This window comes from Rhinoraja longicauda, chromosome 39 (assembly GCF_053455715.1).
Source record: "Rhinoraja longicauda isolate Sanriku21f chromosome 39, sRhiLon1.1, whole genome shotgun sequence".
In the NCBI taxonomy this organism is placed as follows: Eukaryota; Metazoa; Chordata; class Chondrichthyes; order Rajiformes; family Arhynchobatidae; genus Rhinoraja; species Rhinoraja longicauda.
Genome location: NC_135991.1, coordinates 1,604,222 through 1,618,507, shown reverse-complemented (window position 1 = coordinate 1,618,507; position 14,286 = coordinate 1,604,222).

Here is a 14,286-nt window from a genome sequence, read left to right as displayed (position 1 = left end):
CCTTCCCTGATTTATTCTTTTGCCAAACTGGGATGAACAATTGTTGTAGTTCATCCATGCGGTCTTTAAATGCCTTCCCCATCGACAAAGCTCAAGTCAGGAGCGTGATGGGATACTCTCCATTTGTCCAGATGAGCACATCTTCAACAATACACAAGAGCCTTGATACCAAACAGGACGCAGTGGTTTTCTTAATTGACACCCATTCACATTCATCCACTCACCCCACCCTGACACAGCGTCGCAGCAGTTTCCACCATCTACAGGATGCTCTGGAGTAAATAATTGAAACTCTTGAGAAGGCACCTTCCAAATCCATAAGAAGGACTAGGGCAGCCAAAGCATGGGGCCACAATCACCTGGAAGATGCCCTGCTAGCCAGACACCATCTCCACTTGGAAACGTGTCGCTGTTGCTTCACTGTTGATGCGTCAAAGTCCTGGAACTCACTCACGAACAACACAAGGATTGCAGCAATTGAAGAAGGCAGCTCACCTGCACGTTCTCAAGCATCTAGAGATGAGTAATTCAATGCTGGCTCAGTCTGTGATGCACACACCCCTTGAACGAATGTTTTAAATAAAGAGTGCATTCACCGATACCAATTTAAAAATGCGAATTCACAGATTAATAATATATTCCTGTATTCGTCCCACACCGGGGAAATTTACAGTGTTACAGAAGCAAAGTGGATAGCAAGAGAGCAAGATATCATTCATTATATATAAAAGATTCATAAATTGTCATCAGTTTTCTGTGTGTTCTTAGCTGTTATTGTTGACTCGTCTGCTAGGAGCAGTGCTGGTTGTGCAGTCTCACATCAGCGGGAAGGAACGACCTCCTATATCTCTCCTTCATGCACTTGGGGTGAAGGAGTCTGTCACTGAAGGAGCTACTCAGTGCAGTGACAGTGTCCTGCATGGGGTGGGAGTCGTTGTCCAGCAGCGATGTTAGCTTTGCAATCATCCTCCTCTCTCCCACCACCTGCACTGAGTCGAGGGGGCAACCCAGGACAGAGCTGGCCTTCCTGACCAGCTTGTCGAGTCTCTTCTGTTAAAGGTCGGTTCTTAAAACAGACAACAACACAAACAGTAAGGTAAGGACCCTTATCATACCACAGAAGGTCCTGTTTACACACTCCCACAAATAGTCAACAGTTAACCACATCCTAATCTTAACGAGAGCATTGTCCATTGTCTGTCCCAAACGTTCTTCCCAGGCATAACAGGATATAGTTTGGAAGCTTTAGGAATCAAATAGTTACATCCTGCCTGGTACAATTTTGCAAACATCAGCTATTCAGGACACAAAGTTCAGGCTTATCCTGTTCATTCATTCTACCATTTTATTATTTCTGTGTTTGCCAAGGATTGTATGTTTCAGCTACCAGACACATCCTTATGGGAAATTAACATTCCTCCACTTTCAACAATATAGAAGCCCCAAAAGCATACAAGCAGGTTTGCAGACAATGGCCAAGAATCCCACCATGCAAAGTTAATAGCCATTGACTCTTTCATTCCCTCCTTTTATCATTTCATGATAACATTAAAGCCCTCGTGAAGCAGAAAGAGATCGGGTACATTTAATCATAAAAAATAGAACAACAATTAGCAACAGAATCGAGCCATAATGTAAGTTGGTCCTCTAGAGGTTTCCAAAGAAACTGAATGGCCATGCACCCCAGGGGGCATCCTTGTCATTATAATGGTGGATTTCTTCCCCGAAACTTCTTGATCTTATTTACTTCTAGAGAAATGTGGGCAGCTAGGTCAGTGATGTTGGAGGATTCATCGGGGATGTAGGAAGAACGCTCTTGTCCAACTACTACACAGGTCCCTCCTTTTGCTGCTAAAATGAAGTCTAATGCCATAAGGTTCTGCAATGCCACGGTACGGAGGGCTACTACTTCAGCTGTCAAAGAGGAGATGGCTTTCTGAGTATCCGCAAATGCATCTGCAGTGGCATTTGCCAACCTTTCAATTGCCGAGGCCATGTTAATCATTTCGCGTGAGATGCGGGCTGTGCCGTAGAAGGGAAAGGCAATCATCCAGAATCGTTCAGACTCTGAGATACCTCGTTTGGACCTTAATGGAGTTTATATCTCAGCCAAATGCTGCACAGCTCTCATTTGAGGGACAACATATGCCAAGTAGCAGCATTCCCTCCAGCTTGTCCCATCCTTGATCATCCGCTGGTAGCATTTCAGATAGCCAGGTGTATACCCATGATCCACATACATAATAAGTACCGTTCAACAGCCGGGATGGCCCCGAATGCCAATTTGAGGTGCAATTGCTGTTTCTCCAAAACACCCCGTTACCCTCCATGTGACAATGGCAAATGGCATTGACTAGTCACTGAGGATGAATGGTCAATTTAAATCGTGGTATGTTCCCCACTCCAGCCTCATTTATCATCCAGCGTGGTCCAAAGGTGGTGTATACCATCCTGAAAAAATAGATTTGTTTCTTACCCTCGATCCAGGGACATACACCTTTGTGTTATCGGGACCTGTATGATATTGGCTTCCACTTACACAGCCACTACCCTGGATGACATTATGAAAACAGTAAGCAGCTCAGACCTCTGTAAGATTAAAGGGAATGGGTAAGATAAGTATCCCTTCTCCACTGGTATGGGGAACTTGGGTACACACCCAGCACTGATATTGCTGTAGAAAGTAAACTCGTAACTCAAGAACAAAAATACATTATCTTCTCCAGTCTTGCCCTTCTGGGCCAGTCCCAAGATAACAAGAAGAATCAACAGTCTCATATTTTATCTTTCAATTTTCCAATACGCTTGCAATCGGTCATGTGTATCCAGCGAGGATTCGACTTTAACGGCGGTCGGTGTGGTGAGTAGTATTTGGTACGGCCCTTTCCAGCGTTCGCCTAACTTCTGATCCCAATTTCATATCAGCACGTAGTCACCGGGCTGGACCTTTTCTCCTGCGTCTTCGTCAGGCAGCAGCCTCTGGGACTATTTTATTTGTAAGTGTAATGCTGACAGAATACGAGTTAGTTGCTGAACATAGGTTATTATCTCATCATTCATTGCATGCAAATCCTTCATACGGCCCGCTAGCTCCCCAAGACGTTCTCAGGGGTTTACCATAGATAATCTCTGCAGGGGATAACTTTGTTACACTATGGGGAGTTACTCACATTTCAAACAAAGCTAAAGGTAATACCTTAATCCACATCTGCCCCAATTTCTCCCATTAACTTTGTTATCTTATTCTTAAGGGCTCCATTGGCTCTCTCAACCATACCTGAAGTCTGGGGGTGATGTACACAGTGAAATTGTTGTCTGATGTTAAAATATTCACATAATTCTTTGTTAACAGTGGCAATAAAATGTTGACCATTATCAGAACATATAACAGTAGGCAGGTCGAATCTCGGAATAATTTCTCTTAACAATAATCTCACAGTAGTTTCAGCAATATTATTAGTGGTTGGTAGAGCTTCAATCCACCTACTAAACAAATCCAATATGACTAAGCAATATTTATAGCAATGGGCCCGTGGCATTTCAATAAAATCAATCTGAATACATTCAAACGGTCATGCTGGCATCGGTGTCACCTCGGAGGGTACTTTAATAGGTTTGCCTGGGTTGGATTTCTGGCAAATCCTGCATTCGGGGGCTTACTTTAAGGCCTCCTGCCGAATTTTTGGATGTCACCACGTTTCCTTCATCATCTTAATCATTCCCTCCTTTCCAGCATGTGTAAGGGAGTGGATATAGGTTAGAAGGTGGATAGGAATGCATCAGATACACAAACGTGTCCAAGAGGGGTAAGCCAAAGTCCCGTGGTGAATCAATGACGCATCCCTCTTGTTTCCAGAGTTGTTTCTCATGTGCAGAGGCGTCCCTCTATAATTCCTGAACCTCCCTCATGTCTGGCAAGACCGTTCTATTTACTAGTACTGTACATCCTGGGGGTACCAGGTTATGTGATCTACAGGCTGCATCCTTGGCTACCTGATCTGCATAGGCATTTCCCTTGGAGGTGGTATTGTCTCCCGCTGTATGGGCGTTACATTTTATAATGGCCAATTGTTTCGGCAGGAGAAGAGCCTTAAGGAGGTTACTGACGATTAAGGCATTCTAAATTGGTGTTCCCACAGAAATGAGAAATCCTCGGTGTTGCCATAGCGCTCCAAAATCATGGGCTACTCCGAATGCATACCTGGAGTCTATATAGATGTTGATACATTTGTCCTTGGCTAGAATGCATGCATGAGTTAGCGCAAAGAGTTCAGTTTGTTGTGCTGAGAGGGGGTTTTGAAATCGTCAATACTCCTGTGGCTGTGCCAAAAATACTAATGGAGTAATTATAAATGTCAGGTTAGGATTATTTAAAAGAGTAAACTCATACCTTCCCAATCGTGCCTGGGTGAGGTATTTGGTTTGGCTCACATTCATTAATGCAGCTACACAAGTGTGTAATCCAGGCAAGATCCGGGTGCATGGGGGGTATCTGTGAGCTACTGCATCTAACCTGTCCGAAAAGTATGTCACCGGTCGTTTGATATCGCTGCCTCCGCTTTCCCCCTGTCTTTCCTATCCTCGTCTTCTTCAGATTCTGTTCCTGCACCTGCATCTTCTTGGTCTGTTGCCCTGACTTCCCCCTGGCTTCCCCCGTTGGAAGTTTGGGGTATAAGGGAGCCACTAATGGGGCCTGCATTTCAATAATGGCATTGGCACTTACTGGTGGGGCATATGGAGGAGGTCTCCTCCATGTGGGACCCTCCTCATCATCACTAGCAAAGAGGGTCGTCATGCCAGACATCGGGTCTCCGGAGGATTTACTGGTACCAGGTTTGTTCTTAACTACTAATTGTTTTGGTTCTGAGCTCTTTTTATCAATTCTTCGAGCGCTCTCTTTTCTCGTTATTTTTCCTTGCTCCTCTGCCCACTGACTTTCTATCTGAAGCACCTTCCATTCTTTCATAGCTCCATCTTTATTTCTCAACTCAATCCCCTTCTTACATGCATTATCCATCCAACTCCTCTCTCGCATCTCCTCCCTCTTCTTTTCTGCCAAACTCTTCCATTCTTTCATTCTTTTTTTTCCATTTTTTTCCTGCATCTTTTTCCCAAATTGACATTTCTGCCCTTTTTAACAGTTTCTACGTCCCATGTTCCTTCAACTGGCCCAGACTCATCACCTAAACGTTTGGTTAACTTATAACTTAATATTCCAGAAACTTTATTATAACACATGTGTTGCACGGGCGTTTCCCCGTCACTATTATCCAAATTATTCCTCATCTTAATTTATGACAAACCTTTTGAGTTTGCTATAGCCAAGTGCCGACTACTTTCCCAGTAGCAAAAATCTCTTAATTAACGTTAGGTCTTACCTTCGTTGTCTGTTTCTAAGGATCTCGGCTGAAACCAGGTCAACCTCTTGACGAGGGACCACAGTGTTCCCGGGAGCTTCTTTGGGAGGTCAGTCTCAAGAGGTCCGACTAGAGCTCAATTTTCTCCCCATCCAGTCCCGGTTACTCTGGAGCCTCTTACTCAGTCATCTGTTGTTGGTCCCAGCGAGATCCTGCCGACTACGCCAATGTTAAAGTCCGTTTCTTAAAACAGACAACAATATAAACAGTTAAAGGTAAACCAAGCAAAGCTTTAATTATCGTCAGACGGGAGTGGGGAGATCAGTGCTAAGGGTGTATGACCATATTTAGCACTCCCCTTGCTTCCACTCTCAGATACAGCAGTTTCGCAGCATTTTTATACAGAATTTGCAGAAGATTGTTTAACACAACATTTCTTTCAACTTAATAACAGATTGTTTCCTGCCCAATATTCTTATCACTCTACTGTCATAAAATGTTTCACACAAAGTCATTAGTCAAAGGTAAGGATCATTATTAAACCACAGAAGGTCATGTTCGCACAATTCCACAATCAGTCAGCAATTAACTACATCCCAATCTCAGCGGAAACATTGTTCTCATCATTTCAAGACGTCCTCCCCAAGCAAAAGGGGGATGTACTATCAGCGTGATGTACAAGATTTAGGAGTTATATCCCGCCAGGTGCAATATTGCAAACATCAGCTATTCAGAGTTCAGGCTTTTTATTCATTCTACCATTTTATTATGGTCAAGCATCTCATCATTCAAAGTTAATAGCCATTAACTCTTTCAAAGGAGAGGGGTGGAGGGAGAGTGGGGTGGGAGGAGGATGGGCAGTGAGGGGCGTAGGCAAGGTGGGAGGGAGGACATGTGGCTGAAGGGGAGGATGTTTTGGCAGGGGCCGCAAGGAGGATGGAGAGGAGATAGCAAGGGTTATGGGAGACGAGGGAGCGGGAAGGGTGGGGAGGGGACATGATAGGGGGAGGAAGGGCAGAGGGGATGGTGAGGGTTTAGGACATATGAGGCAGACACAGAGGGGGGTTGATATTTGAACTGTGGAGGGGGACATTAGCAGGAGGGAGACACGGAGGGGGTTGGAGCTGGGAGATGGAGCCGGGCCAGGGAGGTAAAGGGAATGCCGACAGCCCCAGAGGTAATCTGTCTCTAGATCTGTTCTGCAGCATCCTGTCTCAATGTACAAGACATTAGGGAGACCACACCCGCTGTGATATGTGCAGTTCCAGTCACCCTGCTACAGGAAGGGTGTTAGTAAACTGGAAAAGATGCAACATAGATCGATTGATTACCTGGATTGGATGGTTTGAGTGAGAAGGAGGAGCTGGATAGGCTGGGATTGATTTCCATGGAGCAAAGAAACTTAAGGGGATGACCTTATACAGGTTTATAAATCATGTGAGCACAAATCGGGTGAAGGTCTGAAACTAGGGTTTATAGGTTCAGTGTGAGATGTCGCGTTTGTTTCAGGAAGCAGATAGAGCGAGAACAATGGGCTCTACATGTAAGAGACAGAGGCAAGGTCTGGTGAAAGGCCACAGGGAACATTTGAGCAACATACACAAGCAATGCTGAGGTGAGAGAGTGAGCTGGGACTGGTAGATGGGTGTGTGTTTTGTCTTGCCTTACTCCTCATTATGATCGCACCTCCTCATTTATCTCTCTGAATTTAGTTCATCCATACATGGCTGATTAGACCCTCTGCCCAATAATCACCTCCCAAAGCACTCTACCCTTTTACACCATAACACGAAAGGGACAGAAGTGAGAGTGGGCCACTTGTCTCCTCAAACATGCCCCATAATTTAATGTGACCAGAGCCAATTTGCTCCACACCTCAACTCCTTTCCTGTGCCAAGTGCACATAGCTTTGAATTCCACGATCTTTGAAAAACTGATCTGTGACCTCTATCATCAACAATCTAACCTCCAGGGTAGAGAATTCCAGCGTCACCATGCTCTCCCTGAATGTGACTGGACAATTATGATGTAATTACCAGAATTTCCAAACTCACTTACAAATTTAACTACAATGTCATCCAGATTGTTAATGCGGATAACAAACAACAGTGGACACAACTTCTGACTTCTGAACGATTAGGAGAAGGGGAGATGCAACGTGACCTGGGTGTCGTGGTGCACCAGTCATTGAAAGCAAGCGTGCAGGTGCAGCAGCCAGTGAAGAAAGCGAATGGTATGTTGGCATTCATAGCAAGAGGATTTGAGTTTAGGACCAGGGAGGTTCTACTGCAGTTGTACAGGGCCTTGGTGAGACTGCACGTGGAGTATTGTGTGCAGTTTTGGTCTCCTAATCTGAGGAAAGACGTTCTTGCCGTAGAGGGAGTACAGAGAAGGTTCACTTGATTGATCCCTGGGATGGCGGGACTTTCATATGAAGAAAGACTGGATAGACTAGGCTTGCACTCGCTGGAATTTAGAAGACTGAGGGGGGATCTTATAGAAACATATAAAATTCTTAAGGGGTTGGAGAGGCTAGATGCGGGAAGATTGTTCCCGATGTTGGGGGAGTCCAGAACCAGGGGTCACAGCTTAAGGATAAGGGGGAAGTCTTTTAGGACCGAGATGAGAAAACATTTCTTCACAAAGAGAGTGGTGAGTCTGTGGAATTATCTGCCACAGAAGATAGTTGAGGCCAGTTCATTGGCTATATTTAAGAGGGAGTTAGATGTGGCCCTTTTTGCTAAAGGGATCAGGGGGTATGGAGAGAAGGCAGGTACGGGATACTGAGCTGGATGATCAGCCATGATCATATTGAATGGCCGTGCAGACTCGAAGGGCCGAATGGCCTACTCCTGCAACTATTTTCTATGTTTCTGTTGCAATAAATCCCAATGTGCTGCTTACCTACCTGATGTTTGTCACACCTTCATGTCGACTGTCAGGTGTCTCATGCACAAGAACATCTCGATCTGTCTGCATTCCACCATTTTCAATTTCCACTGCCTTTTCATACTTCACACAAGTGCGTGACCTCACATTGCTCTTCATTAAGTTCCATTCACCAGGTTCAAACCCATTCTCTTGATCTGTGTCTGTCTATGATGCCTTATCTTGTGGGGAGTGCAGCTGGGTAAGGGAGGAGAGGGGATGGGGGCTGGTGGCACAGTGAGCAGAGATGGTGAAGCAGAGGACAGACGTGTAAGAGAGGCATCATCTGCAGGATAATTTCCTCCAACACCAGCAGTGAGCTAATGTTGGCCCTCTGTTGTGTACTGGGATTTTATATAGGGAATGGATTGGATAATAAACATCCAGAGAATAGATACATCGCTCCCCAGGATGGCTCACTATTAATGTTGAACACTGAGCTTTCAGTGTGTTGTAAAGTACGCAATGTTAGGAATGATATTTATTTAGAGAGGAACAAAATTGCGTGATTGCAGCAAGCAGGGATGGGCACATGGCATGGCTGTGATTTTAGCCTCAATTGGACATTCCTGTGTGGTAACATTTAATGTCTGCACATTTAATGTCTTTTATTTTTTATTTTTTTTATTTTTAATAGGTGCAGGAGGAGGCCATTCGACCCTTCGAGCCTGTACGCACTGCCATTCAATGTGATCATGGCTGATCATTCGCAATCCGTACCCCGTTCCTGCCTTCTCCCCATAACCCCTGACTTCGCTGTCCTTAAGAGCTCTATCCAGCTCTCTCTTGAAGCATTCACAGAATTGGCCTCCACTGCCTTCTGAGGCAGAGAATTCCACAGATTCACAACTCTCTGACTGAAAATGCTTTTCCTCATCTCAGTTCTAAATGGCCTACCCCTTATTCTTAAACTGTGGCCCCTTGTTCTGGACTCCCCCAACATTGGGAACATGTTTCCTGCCTCTAAAGTGTCCAACCCCTTAATAATCTTATACGTTTCGATAAGATCTCCTCTCATTCTTCTAAATTCCAGTGTATACAAGCCTAGTCGCTCCAGTCTTTCAACATATGATAGTCCCGCCATTCCGGGAATTAACCTAGTAAACCTAATCTGCACGCCCTCAATAGCAGGAATATCCTTCCTCAGCTGGCATAGAGTTGAACAGCATGGAAACATGCACTTTGGCCCAACACGTTTGTGGTTTGCCCATGTCCCTGAGCAAGTGTTCCTCCAAGTGTTGGAGCAACACAACCGGACAGATAGCATCTGTTGAGGGAATGTACAGATGATGTTCTGAGTCTGACGAGGGGGCCTGACCTGAAACGTTGCCTGTCCATTCCCTCCACAGATGCTGCTTGACCTGCTGAGCTCTTCCAGCACTTGGAGCTTTGCTCAAAATTGCAGAATATGCAGTTTGTTGTGTCTCACGACATCTTTATTGTCCAAGTGCCTCTTCAAATTTATTTGATACATGATAATTGTACGTGCCTCAACCACTTGCTCTGGCTGCTCATTCCATATACTCACAATGCTCTGCAAAATGTGTCCCTCCTTAAACCTATGACCTTTATCCTGAGAAAGAGGTTGTGACTGTACTGCTTACTTAGGAAAAAATACTGCAGATGCTGGTTTCAATCGAACGTAGATACAAAATACTGGAGTAACTCAGCGGGTCAGGTAGCGACCCGAAACGCACCCATTCCTTTTCTCCCAAGATGCTGCCTGACCCGCTGAGTTACTCCAGCATTTTGTGTCGACATACAGCTTACTTACATTCCTCATGATTTTATAAACCTCCATATAGACACTGCTCAGGTTTTACCTTTGCTCCAGGGAAGATAGAACATTTTCTATTTTTTTAGAACGGAGATGAGGAAAATCCTTTTTTAGAACGGAAATGAGGAAAAACTTTTTCAGTCAGAGAGTTGTGAATCTGTGGAATTCTCTGCCTCAGAAGGCAGTGGAGGCCAATTCTCTGAATGCATTCAAGAGAGAGCTAGATAGAGCTCTTAATGATAGTGGAGTCAGGGGGTATGGGGAGAAGGCAGGAACAGGGTACTGATTGAGAATGATCAGCCATGATCACATTGAATGGCGGTGCTGGCTCGATGGGCCGAATGGCCTACTCCTGCACCTATTGTCTATTTTCTAGCCTTGGCAGTTTTGCAGCTGCCGAGGCCCCATGTGCTGTCTGCTCATCATCGTTCTCTAGCAATATGTATGTTCCTTTTCAGTCCTCTCTGCTACTGTAGTCCCATCGCACAGCTGAGTGTCCAGAGCTGCCACGTTACAGGAGGTTGATGTGGAATGTAAAACATGTCATGGAGCTGCTGGGCAGAACGATGTGTTTCTGTGCAGAGACATAAATAATTCATCTTCCCTTCTGTGGCCATTGCAGGTCAAACGGAAACACATGTCCTGGTCAATTCAGCCCTCATTATCCTGGCAAAATGAGAGTAAGATTCAGGAACTACAATTACTGGAATCTTGATCAAAATGCTGGAGTAATACAACGGCTCAGGCAGTGTTTGCAGAAGGAATGGAAAGCGGTTTGGGTTGGGACCCTTCATAAGACTGAAGAAAGTGTGAACAAGCAGCTTCATTCAACATCAGGAGCGCAGGTAACATTGGTGAACGGAAGGTTGCAATCTGAGCAAAATTCGACACAAAGAATCAAGGGAGCAGTTGGTGAAATGGGGACTGGAATATAAGGGAACAGGAGAGTGACGAGTGGTTGGACAGACTGAGAAACAGAGTATCCTTGGAAGCTTGAGTGAATAACTGATGATCCATGTTTTCCAGTTTGTGCCATCAGCATGCAGAGCTGGGAAAATCAGGTTGGTAATGGACCCCAGGAAAGAGTTTGTAGAGTGCCTCCGAGATGGACTCTTAGAACAGCTTGTACTGGAGCCTACCAGGGAGAAGGCAATTCTGGATTTAGTGTTGTGTAATGAACCTGATCTGACAAGGGAACTCAAGGTAAAAGAGCCATTAGGAGGCAGTGATCATAATATGATAAGACTGAAGACAGTCTGAAGAAGGGTCTCGACATGAAACGTCACCCATTCCTTCTCTCCTGAGATGCTGCCCGACCTGCTGAGTTACTCCAGCATTTTGTGAATAAATACCTTCGATTTGTACCAGCATCTGCAGTTATTTTCTTATAATATGATAAGTTTTAATCCACAAATTGAGAGGGAGAAGGGAAAATCGGAAGTGTCAGTATTACAGTACAGCAAAGGGGATTACAGAGGCACGAGGCAGGAGCTGGCCAGATTTGACTGGAAGGAGGCCCTCGCAGGGAAAACGGTGGAAAAGCAATGGCAGGTATTCCTGGGAATAATGCAGAAGTTGCAGGATCAATTCATCCCAAAGAGGAGGAAAGATTCTAAGGGGAGTAAGAGGCATCCGTGGCTGACAAGGGAAGTCAAGGACAGCATAAAAATAAAAGATAAAAAATATAACGTAGCAAAGAAGAGTGGGAAGCCAGAGGATTGGGACTCTTTTAAAGAGCAACAGAAGATGACTAAAAAGGCAATACGGGGAGAAAAGATGAGGTACGAGGGTAAGCTAGCCAATAATATAAAGGAGGATAGTAAAAACTTTTTTAGGTATGTAAAGAGGGAAAAAATAGTCAAGGCAAATGTGGGTCACTTGAAGACAAGCAGGGGAATTTATTATGGGAAACAAGGAAACGGCAGACGAGTTGAACCGGTACTTTGGATCTGTCTTCACTAAGGAAGATACAAACAATCTCCCAGATGGTCTAGTGGCCAGAGATCACAGGCTGGCAGTGGAACTGAAGGAAATTCACATTAGCCAGGAAATGGTGTTGGGTAGACTGATGGGACTGAAGGCTGATAAATCCCCAGGGCTGATGGTCTGCATCCCAAGGTTCTTAAGGAGGTGGCTCTAGAAATTGTGGACGCATTGGTGATCATTTTCCAATGTTCTATAGATTCAGGATCAGTTCATGTGGATTGGAGGGTAGCTAATGTTATCCCACTTTTTAAGAAAGGAGGGAGAGAGAAAACGAGAAATTTTAGTTAGTCTGACATCAATGGTGAGGAAGATGCTGGAGCCAATTATAAAAGACAAAATTGCGGAGCATTTGGATAGCAGTAACAAGATCGTTCCGAGTCAGCAAGGATTTACAAAGGGGCAATGATGCTTGACTAATCTTCTGGAACTTTTTTGAGGATGTAACTAGGAAAATTGACAGGGGAGAGCCGGTGGATGTGGTGTACCTCGACTTTCAGAAAGCCTTTGACAAGGTCCCACATAGGAGATTAGTGGGCAAAATTAGAGCACATGGTATTGGAGGTAGGGTACTGACATGGACAGAAAATTGGTTGACACACAGAAAGCAAAGAGTGGGAAATGAGTCCCTTTCAGAATGGCAGGCAGTGACTAGTGGGGTACCGCAAGGCTCGGTGCTGGGACCGCAGCTATTTACAATATACATTAATGACTTGGATGAAGGGATTAAAAATACCATTAGCAAATTTGCAGAAGGTACGAAGCTGGGTGGTAGTGTGAACTGTGAGGAAGATGCTATGAGGTTGCAGGATGACTTCAACATGTTGTGTGCGTGGGCGGATGCATGGCAGATGCAGTTTAATGTGGATAAGTGTGAGGTTATCCACTTTGGTGATAAGAATAGGAAGGCAGATTATTATCTGAATAGTGTCAAGTTAGGAAAAGGGGACGTACAACGAGATCTGGGTGTCCTAGTACATCAGTCACTGAAAGGAAGTATGCAGGTACAGCAGGCAGTGAAGAAAGCCAATGGAATGTTGGCCTTCATAATAAGAGGAGTTGAGTATAGGAGCAAAGAGGTCCTTCTGCAGTTGTACAGGGCCCTAGTGAGACCGCACCTGGAGTACTTTGTGCAGTTTCTAAATTTGAGGAAGGATATTCTTGCTATTGAGGGCGTGCAGCGTAGGTTTACTAGGTTAATTCCCGGAATGGCAGGACTGTCATATGCTGAAAGACTAGAGCGACTTGGCTTGTATACACTGGAATTTAGGATAAGAGGCGATCTTATCTAATGTATAATGTATATTGTAAGATTATTAAGGGGTTGGACACGTTAGAGGCAGGAAACATGGTCGCAATATTGGGGGAGTCCCGAACCAGGGGCCACAGTTTAAGAATAATGGGTAGGCCATTTAAAACGGAGAGGAGGAAAACCTTTTTCAGTCAGAATTGTAAATATGTGGAATTCTCTGCCTCAGAAGGCAGTGGAGGCCAATTCTCTGAATGCATTCAAGAGAAAGCTTGATAGAGCTCTTAAGGATAGCGGTGTCGGGGGGTATGGGGAGAAGGCAGGAACGGGGTACTGATTGAGAATGATCAGCCATGATCACATTGAATGGCGGTGCTGATTCGAAGGTCCGATTGGCCTCCTCCTGCACCTATTGTCTATTGTCTTATTCCACTATTTCCTCTGTGTTGAGCTCAGTCATGATGTTCTCATGCTGATTTTCTGGGAAAATAGACAGCTTATCCATTCTCTCCCTTTAAACACATTTAAAATCCCAACATAATTTTCAAGTCTTGGCAGTTTTGCAGCTGCCGAGGCCCCATGTGCTGTCCGCACATCATAGTAATCGAGCACTGACACCAATATGTATGTTCCTTTTCCAGTCCTCTCTGTTACTGTAGTCCCACCGCACAGCTGAGTGTCCGGAGCTGCCACGTTACAGGAGGTTGATGTGGAATGTAAAACATGTCATGGAGCTGCTGGGCAGAACGACGTGTTTCTGTGCAGAGACATAAATAATTCATCTTCCCTTCTGTGGCCATTGGAGGTCAAATGGAATCACATGTCCTGGTCAATTCAGCCCTCTTCAACTATCCTTACAAAATGAGAGCAAGATTCGGGAACTACAATTACTGGTATCTTGAACAAAATGCTGGAGTAATACAACGGCTCAGGCAGTGTTTGCTGAAGGAATGGAAAGCGGTTTGGGTTGGGACCCTTCATCAGACTGAAGA